Source organism: Bolinopsis microptera, chromosome 10 (genome assembly GCF_026151205.1).
Source record: "Bolinopsis microptera isolate Bmic1 chromosome 10, MBARI_Bmic_1.0, whole genome shotgun sequence".
Taxonomy (NCBI): Eukaryota; Metazoa; Ctenophora; class Tentaculata; order Lobata; family Bolinopsidae; genus Bolinopsis; species Bolinopsis microptera.
The window spans coordinates 4959664-4973069 of record NC_087081.1 but is presented as its reverse complement, the minus strand read 5'-3'; positions in this window follow the sequence as shown (position 1 = coordinate 4973069).

The following is a 13406-nucleotide window of genomic DNA, read 5'->3' as shown; positions in this document are numbered from 1 at the left end:
GATATTCGGGGCCCATGATGATCAGCTCGGGATTAATTTGGGAAAGTTCGAAGAGCATTGAAAAGAGCGAGTTGAAATTTTAAGCTTTCTGGTATTTTTTTGCCTTCTTTGAGCTGTCAAAGAGCCATGATGCCAAGTAGACGTTTTCGTGATAAACTGTAAAACCTCTCTATACCGGGCCTCTCATGTAATGGGAAAAACGAGAAGTGTACGGTATAGGTAGAACGTTTCAAATGCCTCATTAAGGGCCATAATATACTATACACGTATTTTGTCGTATTGTGATTGAATACAGCTCGATATGTTCTTACATCACCCACCAAATGCGATATGAAAAACTCGGTTTGATTGTTGAGGAAAAAAGAGGTCTGGTAATCCAGGTAGGCCGGTTTAGATTAGCACAATTTACGGTACAGAGAGGTTTTATTTATTACAAATGTGATTATCTTAACCCCACTGATTCATCATTTTAATCATTAAAATGATAGTACAGCAGGCTATCGTTTCGATTTTGACTTTACCATTGGTGCAGTTTCTGTGAAAATCGATAAGGCCGTATTGTAATTAGTTATGAAACTCTTATATTGAATGGTTAACGTTTTTCAGTTTCAGAACTTTAAACTTAGTAATTCCTGGTCACTAAAATCTGCCGAGATTTACTGAACTCCAACTACAAATATTGGTGATTTAAGTATTCTTGAAAGGAAAAATTTACTAAGTTTTTTTGAAAAGCATTTTTCTCCGCGTTTCATGCAATTTGGAAAAAATATTTTGAATATTCAAAATTTTTCGAAAATGTTCGACATTTTTTCAAGTCTCAAAAAAAGTGAACATTTTCAAAGTTTTTCTAAAAACTACTTTTCTCCGTGTTTTAAGCTATTCCGATCATTTTGAGCCAATAAAAATTGTTTAGAATTTTGCTACTTAGCTAATTGATAATTATCCAATTAACTGATTATCTGACGTAAAAATTTTTTGAACAAAAGTTTTTATTTTTGATAATATGAACACACTCGATTTAATTGATCCGCAACCTTTTACGATGTTTACAACTAAAGATATTCGACAAACAAGAAAGGTGGTAAAAAGTGGTAAAGTGGCAAAAAGTGGCCTTAAGGGGGCATACACCAAATCTGTCCAGACCAAATGACCTCACAGGCAGTTCAGTGACCTTCTAGCGCACCGTTTCCACACCAAAAAAATCATTTTGAGAATACCTATTTTTGTAAACGAGCATTTCCTGGTTAAGAGCGCAATTTTCGGAAAAAATAATTTTTTGGTCAAGACGCTACAAGTTAATTATTTCTTGCGGTATCGGGTTGAAATTTTGCTCGCCGTTTATTCACATTTCACATCTATTTCAAGGTGTGTGTAAAATCTTGATATCGTATCTAAAAAGGCTGGTGTGTTATAAATTTTTAAAGTCAAAAAGCTAAAATTGTCCTTTTCAGGCTTATTTTAACAAAAAGTCAGTCAGGGAAGATCGGATTGATTTGATGGTTGACATCAAATTTTTCTCTGAATTCTGGCACAGTTTTTGATGCCCTCAAAAATGTTTTTACTCATTTATCTTAAGATCTATTGGACCTCAAAGCCAAACAACAAATTTAGGCACATTTTTCGTTTTTAATATTTACTGATTTTTCTATGTGCTAGTGACTTTTTGAAGAGCGCAAAATAACCGCAACTAGCACATTTATATATGAGTTATGAACAACAAAACACCCTAAAATGCTTCCCTTTGAAGATGGGAGAAAATGTGATTTTTTATCTGCAAAGCCAAAAAATCACATTTTCTCCCATTACTTCAATGGGAAGCATTTAAGGGTGTTTTTCTGTTCATAACTCATATATAAATGTGCTAGTTGCGGTTATTTTGCACCCTTCAAAAAGTCACTAGCACATTCCTATCAAAATTTTAGAAAAATCAGTAAATATTAAAAACAAAAAATGTGCCTAAATTTGTTGTAAAAACATTTTTGAGGGCATCAAAAACTGCGCTAGAACTCAGACAAAAATTGGATGTCAACTATCAAATCAATCCGATCTTCCCTGACTGACTTTTTGTTAAAATAAGCCTGAAAAGGACAATTTTAGCTTTTTGACTTTAAAAATTTATAACACACCAGCCTTTTTAGATACGATATCAAGATTTTACACACACCTTGAAATAGATGTGAAATGTGAATAAACGGCGAGCAAAATTTCAACCCGATACCGCAAGAAATAATTAACTTGTAGCGTCTTGACCAAAAAATTATTTTTTCCGAAAATTGCGCTCTTAACCAGGAAATGCTCGTTTACAAAAATAGGTATTCTCAAAATGATTTTTTTGGTGTGGAAACGGTGCGCTAGAAGGTCACTGAATAGAACTGCCTATGAGGTCATTTGGTCTGGACGGCACAAACCACTGTTTTGGTGTATGCCCCCTTAAGACACGTGGAAAAGTTTGGAAAAGTTGGTCAGCCATAAAGGGCACCTAATGGGACTCAAAAACGTTAAAAATCCTCTGAAAGCTTTGTGTGTCGGCAGATTGATTTTTTCAGACGGATCTGTCTGTACTAATATCTTATACTTGTACTATATTATGATGGTGACTTTGAATCTTTCCTTAACAACAGATATGAAACTTTGAGATTCAATAATCAAATAATAAAACTAGCATAACATAACTAAACATTGAACCTGTCAACAACAAATTTGTATAGGTCCTGTTTAATATATAATAAAACTACATTCTGTTTGGGGACCGGTTTTTGGTATACCGGCCAATTTTTACAAAATCATATGATATTGATACATAACAATATAATTTTATTTAATATACGTGAATATGAAAATTAAAAATCACGATGTAACACTAACCTTTTACGTCTATTCATTAAAAAAACTAAAACTTTAAAAATTAAAACTTGCATATCATGATTTATTAACATTCCACTTTTTCTAAATAACCAAAATATTAACATGCGTAAAATAACGGCATAGCTATAACTCTACAAGCAAAAAATAATTTTGTGCACAGGCTCTAGTATAATTAGGTTTGCAAAATAAAGTCGTCCTGATCTTTTTCGTTCAAATCCTTAAAGGATGAGGGGACCTTAGAAAAAGTTTTTTTCTCGTGCAAATCATATTATTACATTAATCGTAAAAACCACTTTAGTGAAATCCGCAAAGTTGTATTTCATTCGCGCGCCGAGATATCCAGCCAAAACAATTTGAACCTGTGACGTCAATTATGTGAGTTGCTCTGATCCGCGCATATAGAAATACAGGTAAAATGAGCGTGCGGGCTGACTAAATTACTAATTAAGAATACATAAACAATTTACAATACTAACAAGCCTATAACCAATGGAGAGGAGACTTTTTATGACCGGTTGAAAAAAGAATTATCACCCTACGATAACCATGAGCCGAGATACACCTGAAATAAGATTGAAGTCACACAGAAAGGCATGTAAATTATGTATATTTATAGCTCCCAACGTAACACCTAGCAACTCCCTGTATCGTACCACAGTTGATATATCAACATGTCATATCAACACAACACGGTCCTAATAAAAACGGATCGGGTAGGTATGAAATGCATGTCTTCATTCCAGTTGGACAAGCACCAAGCACCAAGCTTTTAAGTTCTAACTCACTATGTGACACTATTTATAACGTAAGCAAGATTTGCAACTATTACACCAAGCAATATTATACCAAGCATAGCAGACGAACACATCCACATTCGTTACGCTTTACACTCAAGTCACAGCAAACTAAAACGGTAAATTATAAATGAGTGTACAACTAAAGTCTAAAGGCCGGTACACGCGCAGTGCCAAACCGCACGTGCGCACTCAGATAGGACTAGAGGCGCCAAGGGCCAGCTAGTAAAATGTATTCTACTACATCATACATTCAATCGATTTTTAGATCTTCTGTTGCGGCGCTTTGCTGTCTTAAAAGTTTGTTCATTTGAAAGCTTTTTCACTATAAATATAAAGAGTGTCTTTATACATCCAATTATAAGCCACCCATATTTTAAACTGTACTTTCATCTGGCATTTATATTTGGTTTTTGATCAATTATCATATTTCAATGTACAAATAAGATACTATAATTCATTGAGATAATAATGTTAGGTAATGTTGAATACAGTTACAATACATTGCATATATAATAAGTACCATTATAAAACTATCACCCTAGCTCTATACTTGGAGCAGGCTTTGACATCCTTGTTAGCCGCTCGTCTAGCAGGACTTGCTTGCTGGGCTTAGGAGTGCCGTGAAATGTCTTAGGAATCGGCTTACGGATGTATTCGTGAGTATACAGCGGCGGTTTTTCGTCCCTCTTGACGTAATCCACAACACTGTTCAAAATATCTTTCTTAAATCCCACCGAGTCTCTTTTGGTGACCCTTTTCAGCACATACTTCTTCTGTGCTCTGGAGTAAGCAGGATGCTCTTTATATATTTTGAATGTACCCCAGCAAGTCAGGCAAATATGTCGGATTTAAATCACTAAACGAACAAGTTTCGGAAAAGCTAAACATATATTAAGTGGGTCGGTCAACATATCTTCTATTTCATATGTAGTGCTCTGCCAATTCAAACCTTGATTTGATGTGCTCTGCCGATTGCAACACTGATTTTATATTGTTCGTCGCTCATTTTCATATGAAAAATACATTCCTTTATCTTGTAGAAAGGAAATATGCCGATTTTTTAATTGTGTCCATATCGGGTTTCAAACAAGTCAAACAAATAGCAGTTTGTGGTTTAGTTAGCGGATGCTACTTATCTTAGCTATTTATAATAGAAATACGTACGACAACTACAAGAAAGGCCTTTCTGAGTCATTTAACTATAAGAGAATTATTCGTAACTTAGACTAATTCAGTGCAACCAAAGATACGCTCTCGCAAAACGGCCAAAAGGTAACACGACGTAAAGTAAAAAACAGAACAGGGACAAAATGTTGACACGAGCGAAGGGTGTGCGCGCCGCACGTTGGTCTTACACATTAATTGGACGTCACAGCCCCAAATTGCTATCAGCCAATAGGAGCGCGGCCGTGATATTGCACGAATTATCGATTTCCACAGTCCGGCGTATTTTTGATTCTACACACTTGCACAGGACTTAAACGCGGAATATTTGAAAGTAAATTCTAAGGTCCCCTCATCCTTAAATCCCATAAAGGTTTATAGCAGACTAGAGGGTTATAAGGGTTTCGAATAGTCGTTCAGGACCAGCTAGAGAACGGGTTGAAAAAGTCACGTGACAGTCGAGTGTAGAGTGATTAATCATCATCCACGATTCGGGCAATTGTATTCATCTGACCAATCGTCACAATCCTCGTCATCATCGCATACAAATTGCTTATCGATACACTGCTTACCGTCCGCGCACTTCTGATATCCGTATTCACACTTATGCTCTGGAGAATAAATTGATTATTATACATTTCGATTCATCACATGCCTTTCATACGTTTAAAAAACTTTTTGCCCACGAGGTTGCCGAGTTAGTGAAAGTTTTCCGGTATATCGACATATTCAAACACGAGGCTGCCGAGTTTTTGAAAATTAGATATCGCATGAGAAGGGCATGTGATAATTAGCAAGCTTGGTGTACTGGCCGACTTGCTGAGTCCGGGGGGGGGATTTGAACGGGACCCTTAGCATGGGGGGCGATTGGTTGTAACCAGTAACCACTACACACCCTAGGCCGACGAGTACTTCGTCCTGATTTTGATATCACAAACCCCTAGCGTCGCTTCAACTTAATTTTCAAAACCTTCTCAATACAGGTTCGAAAACGTAAGCGTGAGCAACGCCCGGCGCCAATCATCAGTTTGAGGATGTTTTGACCAGGAAAGTTTTTACTTCGATTGATTCATCTCATACGCAAGGAAGATTTTTTCTCTTTAGTATAAGTATTAATTCTCTGCATTTTGGAAGGCTTCTCAACCTTGAACTTGGCATGTTGGTTGTAAAAACTAGTCACTAGCGTACTGGTTTAAATTCATAGGGGTTTCTATGGGGCTCTCTCTGGGTTGGAGGACTGCTTATATGACTGCTTTATAGGACAAATTTTAAGTTCCTAGCTTAAAGCGTTGAACTTTATGGTGACAAAAGGCGAAAAGAGAAATGTGCGCGTGATACACCACTGTTAATTAATTAAATTTGACGAAAACTTTCAGGAAATTTAAGTTTGACCCACTATTTATAATTTCTTAAAATTGCATGCAAGGCCATTTCATTAAGAAGAATTTCGTGAGTTATTTAAAGGGTTGCGAGTGGCAGTTACTTTAGGGCCACCCTGTATTTTCCCGATAATTGCAATTTTCTCGAAGGTACTGTCTACGACCCAATATCTGGACGAAAAGTTTGTCTTATTATTGGGTTAATATGTTTCAAATCGTAAAATAAGTTGTAGATACTCAACCTGCGCTGTTTCTTTCGTCTGAACCATCATTACAATTTTCGTATGGCTTCACTACATCTCTAGCGCGGATACATTGCATCTGTCCGCGCACTTCCCCTTCGATACATGGTTGTTCCGCATCACACACTCTCTCTGAAGAGTGGTTGATTTATTATTTGATTATTGGATGCTATATCATAATTACAGGAATAATGATTTCGTGAAATATGAGGGCTTCTATTTGGTCAGGGAAGTAACACCCCTACAGGTTTGGTATAATGAGGGAATAATGAAAAGGTAAATGTAGCAAGGGAGATAAGTCAGCCACTCTCACACCACATCTATGAAAACGCATGTTGAATATTTTTTTCACTATAACTGAAGACGTTTCGATGTTGGTGTAGTTAAGAGGAAGACGTACGTTAGTAAACATATTGAAGGTAGAATATTACCAGATATTGCAATTTTTCGAAGGTACAGTTACATCCCAAAATTTGGACGGAAATTTATCCGTATCATTCGGTTACATATATTTGAAATTGGTAACTAAGTTTATATATCTCAACCTGCGCAGTTGCATTGTCTGAATCCATAGCACAATGACGTCACCATCCCATACCTTCCAAGCGTTGATACATTGCTGACGTCCCAGCACAAGCAAATCCTGTTGGACACAACTTTCTCTGGCTCTGGAGAGTAGTTGGATTTATATTGATGATGGATGCTATTTCACAATTACAGCTCATAGACTTTCGTGAATTATGGAGGGCTTCTATTTGGTCAGGAAGTCACACCCCTATCAGTTGGTATAATTGATGGGAATAATGAAAGTTAAATTTAGCAAAGGGAGATCGTCAGCACTCTCACACCACTCTATGAAAACGCATGTTGAATGTTTTCGATTACTTAAACTGGAAGACGTTCGATTTGGTGCAAACCTAAGCAAAATGTCCAGTAATGTTGCAAATTAGGGAATTTCTACAAGTTCAGCTACGTAGTTGGAACGGCATAATTCGTATCATTGTCGACTTTAGGAATGAAAGACTGAGTTTATGGCTTCTGAAAGTTCCATAATCTGATTAAAGTTCAATGTGGAATCCAGGAAGACCTTTTTTTATATATTCTCATATTGGTGTAAAATGTTTGTGTGGAGCATGATGATTCATTAATTTAACTGCGATTTAGGGATGAAAGTCACGTGTGTTTTGGGAGTCTGAAAGTGTCCAACTCGGTTTTTGCCGCAGTGAATACGCGCTTCAGCTCAACCGCAAACTACATGCAGGAATTTTCCAACATTCATAGAGACTTAAAACTTTGACCAAAGTTACCTTTACCTAATGCTTATATTGACTAACATACATTTAGAACTACCTTCTATTACTCCGTTATGACTTAATTTTCGATGTAAAGAATTTTATCTGTTAAAAATTGGTGAAAAATATGGGCGTGGCTGGAGGACCCACTAAATGGTAGTGTTGGACATATTATGTTTTAAATTGGTAAATTAAGTTTATAGATTACTCAACTGGGCAGTTTCTTTATCTGACCCATCTTTACAATTCGACTGACCCATTACATAAATAAACATATCTAACATAGCTGACCCATACTGAGCAACCAAATTTTCCTTCTGGAATTTTCATACTCACAAACTATCGGTGGGTTCTGTTTATGATAGTTGAAATGCCCGATCCGTCAGTTCAGCAGCCCTATGCAACTATGGAAGGTCCAAAGACACAATGAAAAGGTGTCTGTTTGGATGTTATCTTGGGGTCTCCGAAAACCCATTTTGTCCAGAATGAGATGAGAAGGCAGAACGATAGGATGTCAAATAACATCGCTATGTTGTGTGGAAAGTTTATCCCAGTCCTAATAAGAAAGAAAAATGGCTTCATTCTTGTATTTTCCAACAAGACGCCCCCCCCCCGCCTCACTACTTTTCATGAAAGTTTAGCTCGACTGAAGGAGATTTTTGGATAGACTGATCTAAAAGAAAGCGGCTTCGCTGGCTTCCTTTCAGTCCCGATCGGATCAGACTGATCTATTTTCGTGACCTATTTTTTAAATCGTGGTTATTCATACCCAGTCCCAAAACAGGAAGAAGAGCGACTAATAACATTAGAAAGAAGGCTTAAGGTCTAAACCATGATATATGATAAACCAGCAATAGGCGATATGCTCCGAGATTTTATGCATGAATGAGGCTTGGTTGAAAAAGTTTCGAAAGATTCGGGTCATTTTTGACATTTGTTTCGAATGCAATAATTCATTTCAACAATCGACTGTTTGTGTAATTCGTTGATAAGTTTATAGATTCTGAGAGCCATTCAAAGTTTGGTCAGAGTTTTGAAACACCTTTGATATGAAATTTTTATATTTGTATTCAATAAATCCGCTGTACCTGTATGTGTGAGGGTATTTTACGAAACAGCTTAATCTAAGAAAGCTGGGTTAGTGCCAAAAAACTCTGACGAAAGCCCAAGAGCTAAGTTTTTTATAATCGGCCAGTAGTAAGTGGTTTCATTGATGATTTTGTGGACCTAAATAGTGTCTACGTCTCTTTCCTCTCTATATCTCTCACTTCTTCCCCCATTAACAGAGTTATTATAATAGTTAATTGGAAGTTGACTGCAGATTGCATTATCAGTATTTTATTAGATACGTGAGGCCGCCCTCAGAATTGAAATAAAGTATGCTTAGACTGAGCGATTTAATTATTTGTACCGTTTTAAGGCGGACAGTGTATTGGGATGTTTTCGAATAAGCGGGATTATCTTTTGTATTTCAACTGTAAAAGTGAAGTTCCGGCCCTAGGCCTGGGTTACACTAGTAATTATGTAATACTACAAATTATAGGTCGTCATAACTAGTTTAGGGCACCCAATATTCTACCAAATACTCGAGGTACCGTGAAAATTTGGCTAGATGCATAACAATTATTCTCACCTGGGCAGGCTCAGTGTTGCAAGTCTCGACTCCTTCATCTTCCCCCTCGCATTTTTGTCCTCCGTTCGCTGGACTTGGGTTTGTAAGGTTCTTACTCTGCTTTGAGACCTCCTCACATTCAGCAGAAACAGATGACCCACTCTCCCAAATTACTCCATCACCGTCATCTGTTAACATATCCTTGTTCTGTGAATTCAGAAAACATACATATATACAGAAATCTGAATACCCGATATTTTTGCACACTTCGCACAAAATTTAAGAATTTTGGTGCACGAATAATGAGACTCTGTGTTGAGATGACTCTGATGTTGCTCACTTCTCAAGAAATTCTAGACCTACATTAAATCTAAAATCAAAGTTCAACAGAATCCCTGAAAACTGTCAATATCATAATCACTTTCAATGAACAATCATTTGATCAAGCTGCCTTTTTAACGATTATTTTTATGAGCAGTTTTCTCAAGAGCGCGATTATGGATTGACATGGATTTTCGTGTTGATTTTTTTTCTCAAAGTCTTGTGTTTAGAAGAGAGATGTTCTGTTGATTCTTTAAAGTTAAATCTACAAGGCCCTGGCCCTGATGGGTTCATGGGAAAGTTCTCAAAAACCTGTGCCCAAAGCCTTGCATATACACTTAGTGTTTTATTAACTTGTCATTCTCGACCGGTTGTATACCCCCTGATTGGAAGCTGGACTTGTAGTACCAGTACACAAAAATGGCGAGAAATACAGGCCTATCTCGTTAACTTATCTTGTAATGAAAGTCTTGGAAAGGTGTGTTAAAAACTGCTTATACTCCAGCCTGTTGTGATCTGTTAGAATGCCGAGAAACGGTTTTTGTTAATGAAGTTCCTGCACCACCAAATGTTACCTTCACGGACAATCTTGCACTTCACTGAACACGGTCCAGGATTGATATAATATATTTTGATTTTGCGAAAGCTTTTGTAGCGGATTTTTGCCATGACCTTATTTAAGTAAATTAAGAACATTTTTTAATGTCGATGGACTAAATGGATAAATTCATCAAGTTCTATCTTGAGGGGCGACAGTACAAGTTGTGTAGGAGGGCAAAAGTCTTCCTCTCCACCAGTCTATACTTGGCCCCTATTTTGGTAATATTTATAAATGATATGTTCTCTGAAGGCACTAATATTGCCTTTAATACAAGATGACATAAAATCTGGAGGAGGATTTTTGGTTTCCTGACCCCTCATAATCCAAAAAATAACATCAATAGATTGATGATTGTTCTGTGAGAAACTGAATGAGTTCCTGGCACCCACAAAAGTGCAAAGCCTTTATCTGTGTCCTTGCAAGAAACGTGCTGGATACTGCCATTCAATACTTTCTTCTATAACCTTCGGAAGTGATATTATTAGAGGCTCTTACGGGCAAAAAGACGGTTTTCTGTATGAGTTTGGAGACCTACCCATTAATTGGACCACAATAGTATGTTTTATTTTTTTTTTTTTTAAAATTATTTTTTTATAATTTTTTTAATTTTATTTTTTTTCATGTGTAAGGATCAATTAAGAAAATTATAATTATGACTTCGTGGTCACGTGCCATACCAATGCGCGTTTTAAACTGTGACATCTATTACTCTTCAGGCCAATGAAGTTGATACTAATTATATTTATATTTGTGTGAAAAATATGGCTAGAACAAACGTATTCATTGAGAGTAGGCTGTTAGAAATTTATGATGAAGGGGGTGCCATGATAACCGACTAATGCTTTTTATTGTAGTGCGCGTCGCAAAATGTGGCAAAACGCTTGCGGAGTGTAAATTTTCAAACTTTGATAAATTAATCCAAAAACACACCAAAAGACTCATTCCAAACTACACCAAAAAACTTGTAAAATTATGAACTATTGGATATACATAGTTAAATGTATTATTTCTCTGATGATTCCATACCAGGATTCCCGGACCTAAAATGAAGGCATAATATACGTTCACAAGAAGTTTCGAACTTTGTATTCGCATTTAAGAAGGAAAGGAAACTTTGCAAACAGAATATACAGCTCTTGTAACGAACGTCTGGGAGGTCTCCTTACAAGAGTAACCAACTCCCAAAATAGCGACTTTCTATTAACGAGAACAGAAGAGGATACTCTGGTTGAGGCTCAAAGATTGCTTTTATAGATGCCTTGACCTCCGAACCCTAGCTCAAATCTCAAAGGAAACGGACTTTAATGAATTTAAAACACACAGAATGGCCTGCTGTAGCACAAAAAGGTCAACTGGCTCGAAAAACCTCCCAATTTTATTATTGAACATCCACAACTCGGTTATGAGCAAAGAAGTATATTCTATGATGAAGTTGTATATTGGAATCAGGTGATCATATCATTATGTTACATGGATTTTATCAAAAATGTAGAAATAAAAAGACGTTTGAGGTTACGAAAGGGGTTTAGTCTTACCAAAACTTTACAGAACTTTTTGGTTTCACCATCGTCCAGGACCTATATAGTTGGCATCCAGCCTTGAGGAAATATAGTGTGTGTCTCTATACCGTCTATTTGCACGCACATGTTGATTTCAGTTTAAATCTAGCAAACCATGATAAGTTAGCTTGAAGCCGAGAAAGGACATTGTGGCATTTTTTGCAGATAAAGTAGTGCACTTGAGCAAAAGATTGCTAAAGTGATACTCAAATCCCAGCTATTATATTTGCAAGTAGTAGGAACTACTACCTTTTTTAGTTCAAGCTCCATTCTCTTCATCCAGTCATCAGAAATACACGGTCTGTAATTTTTTTTCCCCCCCCGATGTCAATATTCACTCTCAAAAACACACACAACATCTTGGTTGATTACATGAAGTTTGCATCACACCGATGGTAAGCTGTCTCTCCTTTGATCTTGATGTAAACAGACTGAGGGTCTCTACTTCTTGCCACTTGTGATTCATATAGAGTAAGTAATTTGTACTTAACCGCTGAAAAGACAGTTTTTTAAAGTATTGGGGACTGTCAAATGGTTATACAGATCGAAATATTCACTTTACAGGTTGATATGATACTGATAGTGTTATCCAGCAACGTGATTCTAATCCGTTATTGGGAGTGAATGTGTACACAACCTAGTACCGCCTAACGTTCGGATCTCCCTGACCTATGTGGGCAGCCTGCTCCTGAACACAAACAAAAAATATATGTCGAGGTAACCTAATTACCAAACACTATTAGTACCACCGCTACATAATATACAGTATTGAGGAGAGCGAGGAGTAAAAAATTTGAGCCTAATTTGCGCAATTTCTTCAAGACCTCCACATACTATTTTTTATTCCTGTCATCTTTGACATTGAATTAGAATTGTTTGAACTTAAAAAAATAACCTGCCTGAAACGATTTTTGATTGAATTTATATGCCAAACTTGAATGAGTATAAAGTGGCATATTCAGTCAGTTGATCCAAACCGATTATGCTTACCTAAACACAGGAAATGTTTTAAATCAAATTCCGAAATTGTTGAACATAATCTCCTTATTAATTAAGTTAATGAGTTTCATTTGACTTAGTTAAAGTACCTTGACATAATAGCAAAAGAGATGTATTGACCGACAAACCCATACTCATGGGTAGAGTGGATGCTGCAGTGTCTCTCTTTCTCTAACAAAAAGGAAATGATATTAATTTGGGAAAAGCGAGCGACGGATTTCATTCGCGGTATCATTTTGCATTTGCGGACGGTTATTCAAATTCTTCATTTCCGTTTGTTTAAGAAAGAGAGACACTGGCAGCGGTCCACTCCTACCATGATATTGGTTATGGGTTTTAGTCGAATACTTATATTCATTATATGTAGGGACGTTTTATGTCGGTCAACGTAGTTAGCTATATGATTGCGTTTCATTCACATTGTTTTTGTATTATTGAAAATGGTGGAAGCTATAATAGCTGTGAGATGTTATTTCAAAATCTCGGTTTTAGGGTAAATTTAAAGTAAGTTAATCAATACTCAACCTGTGCAATTTTCTTCGTCTGGAGTTATCATCACAATCTTTATATGCGTC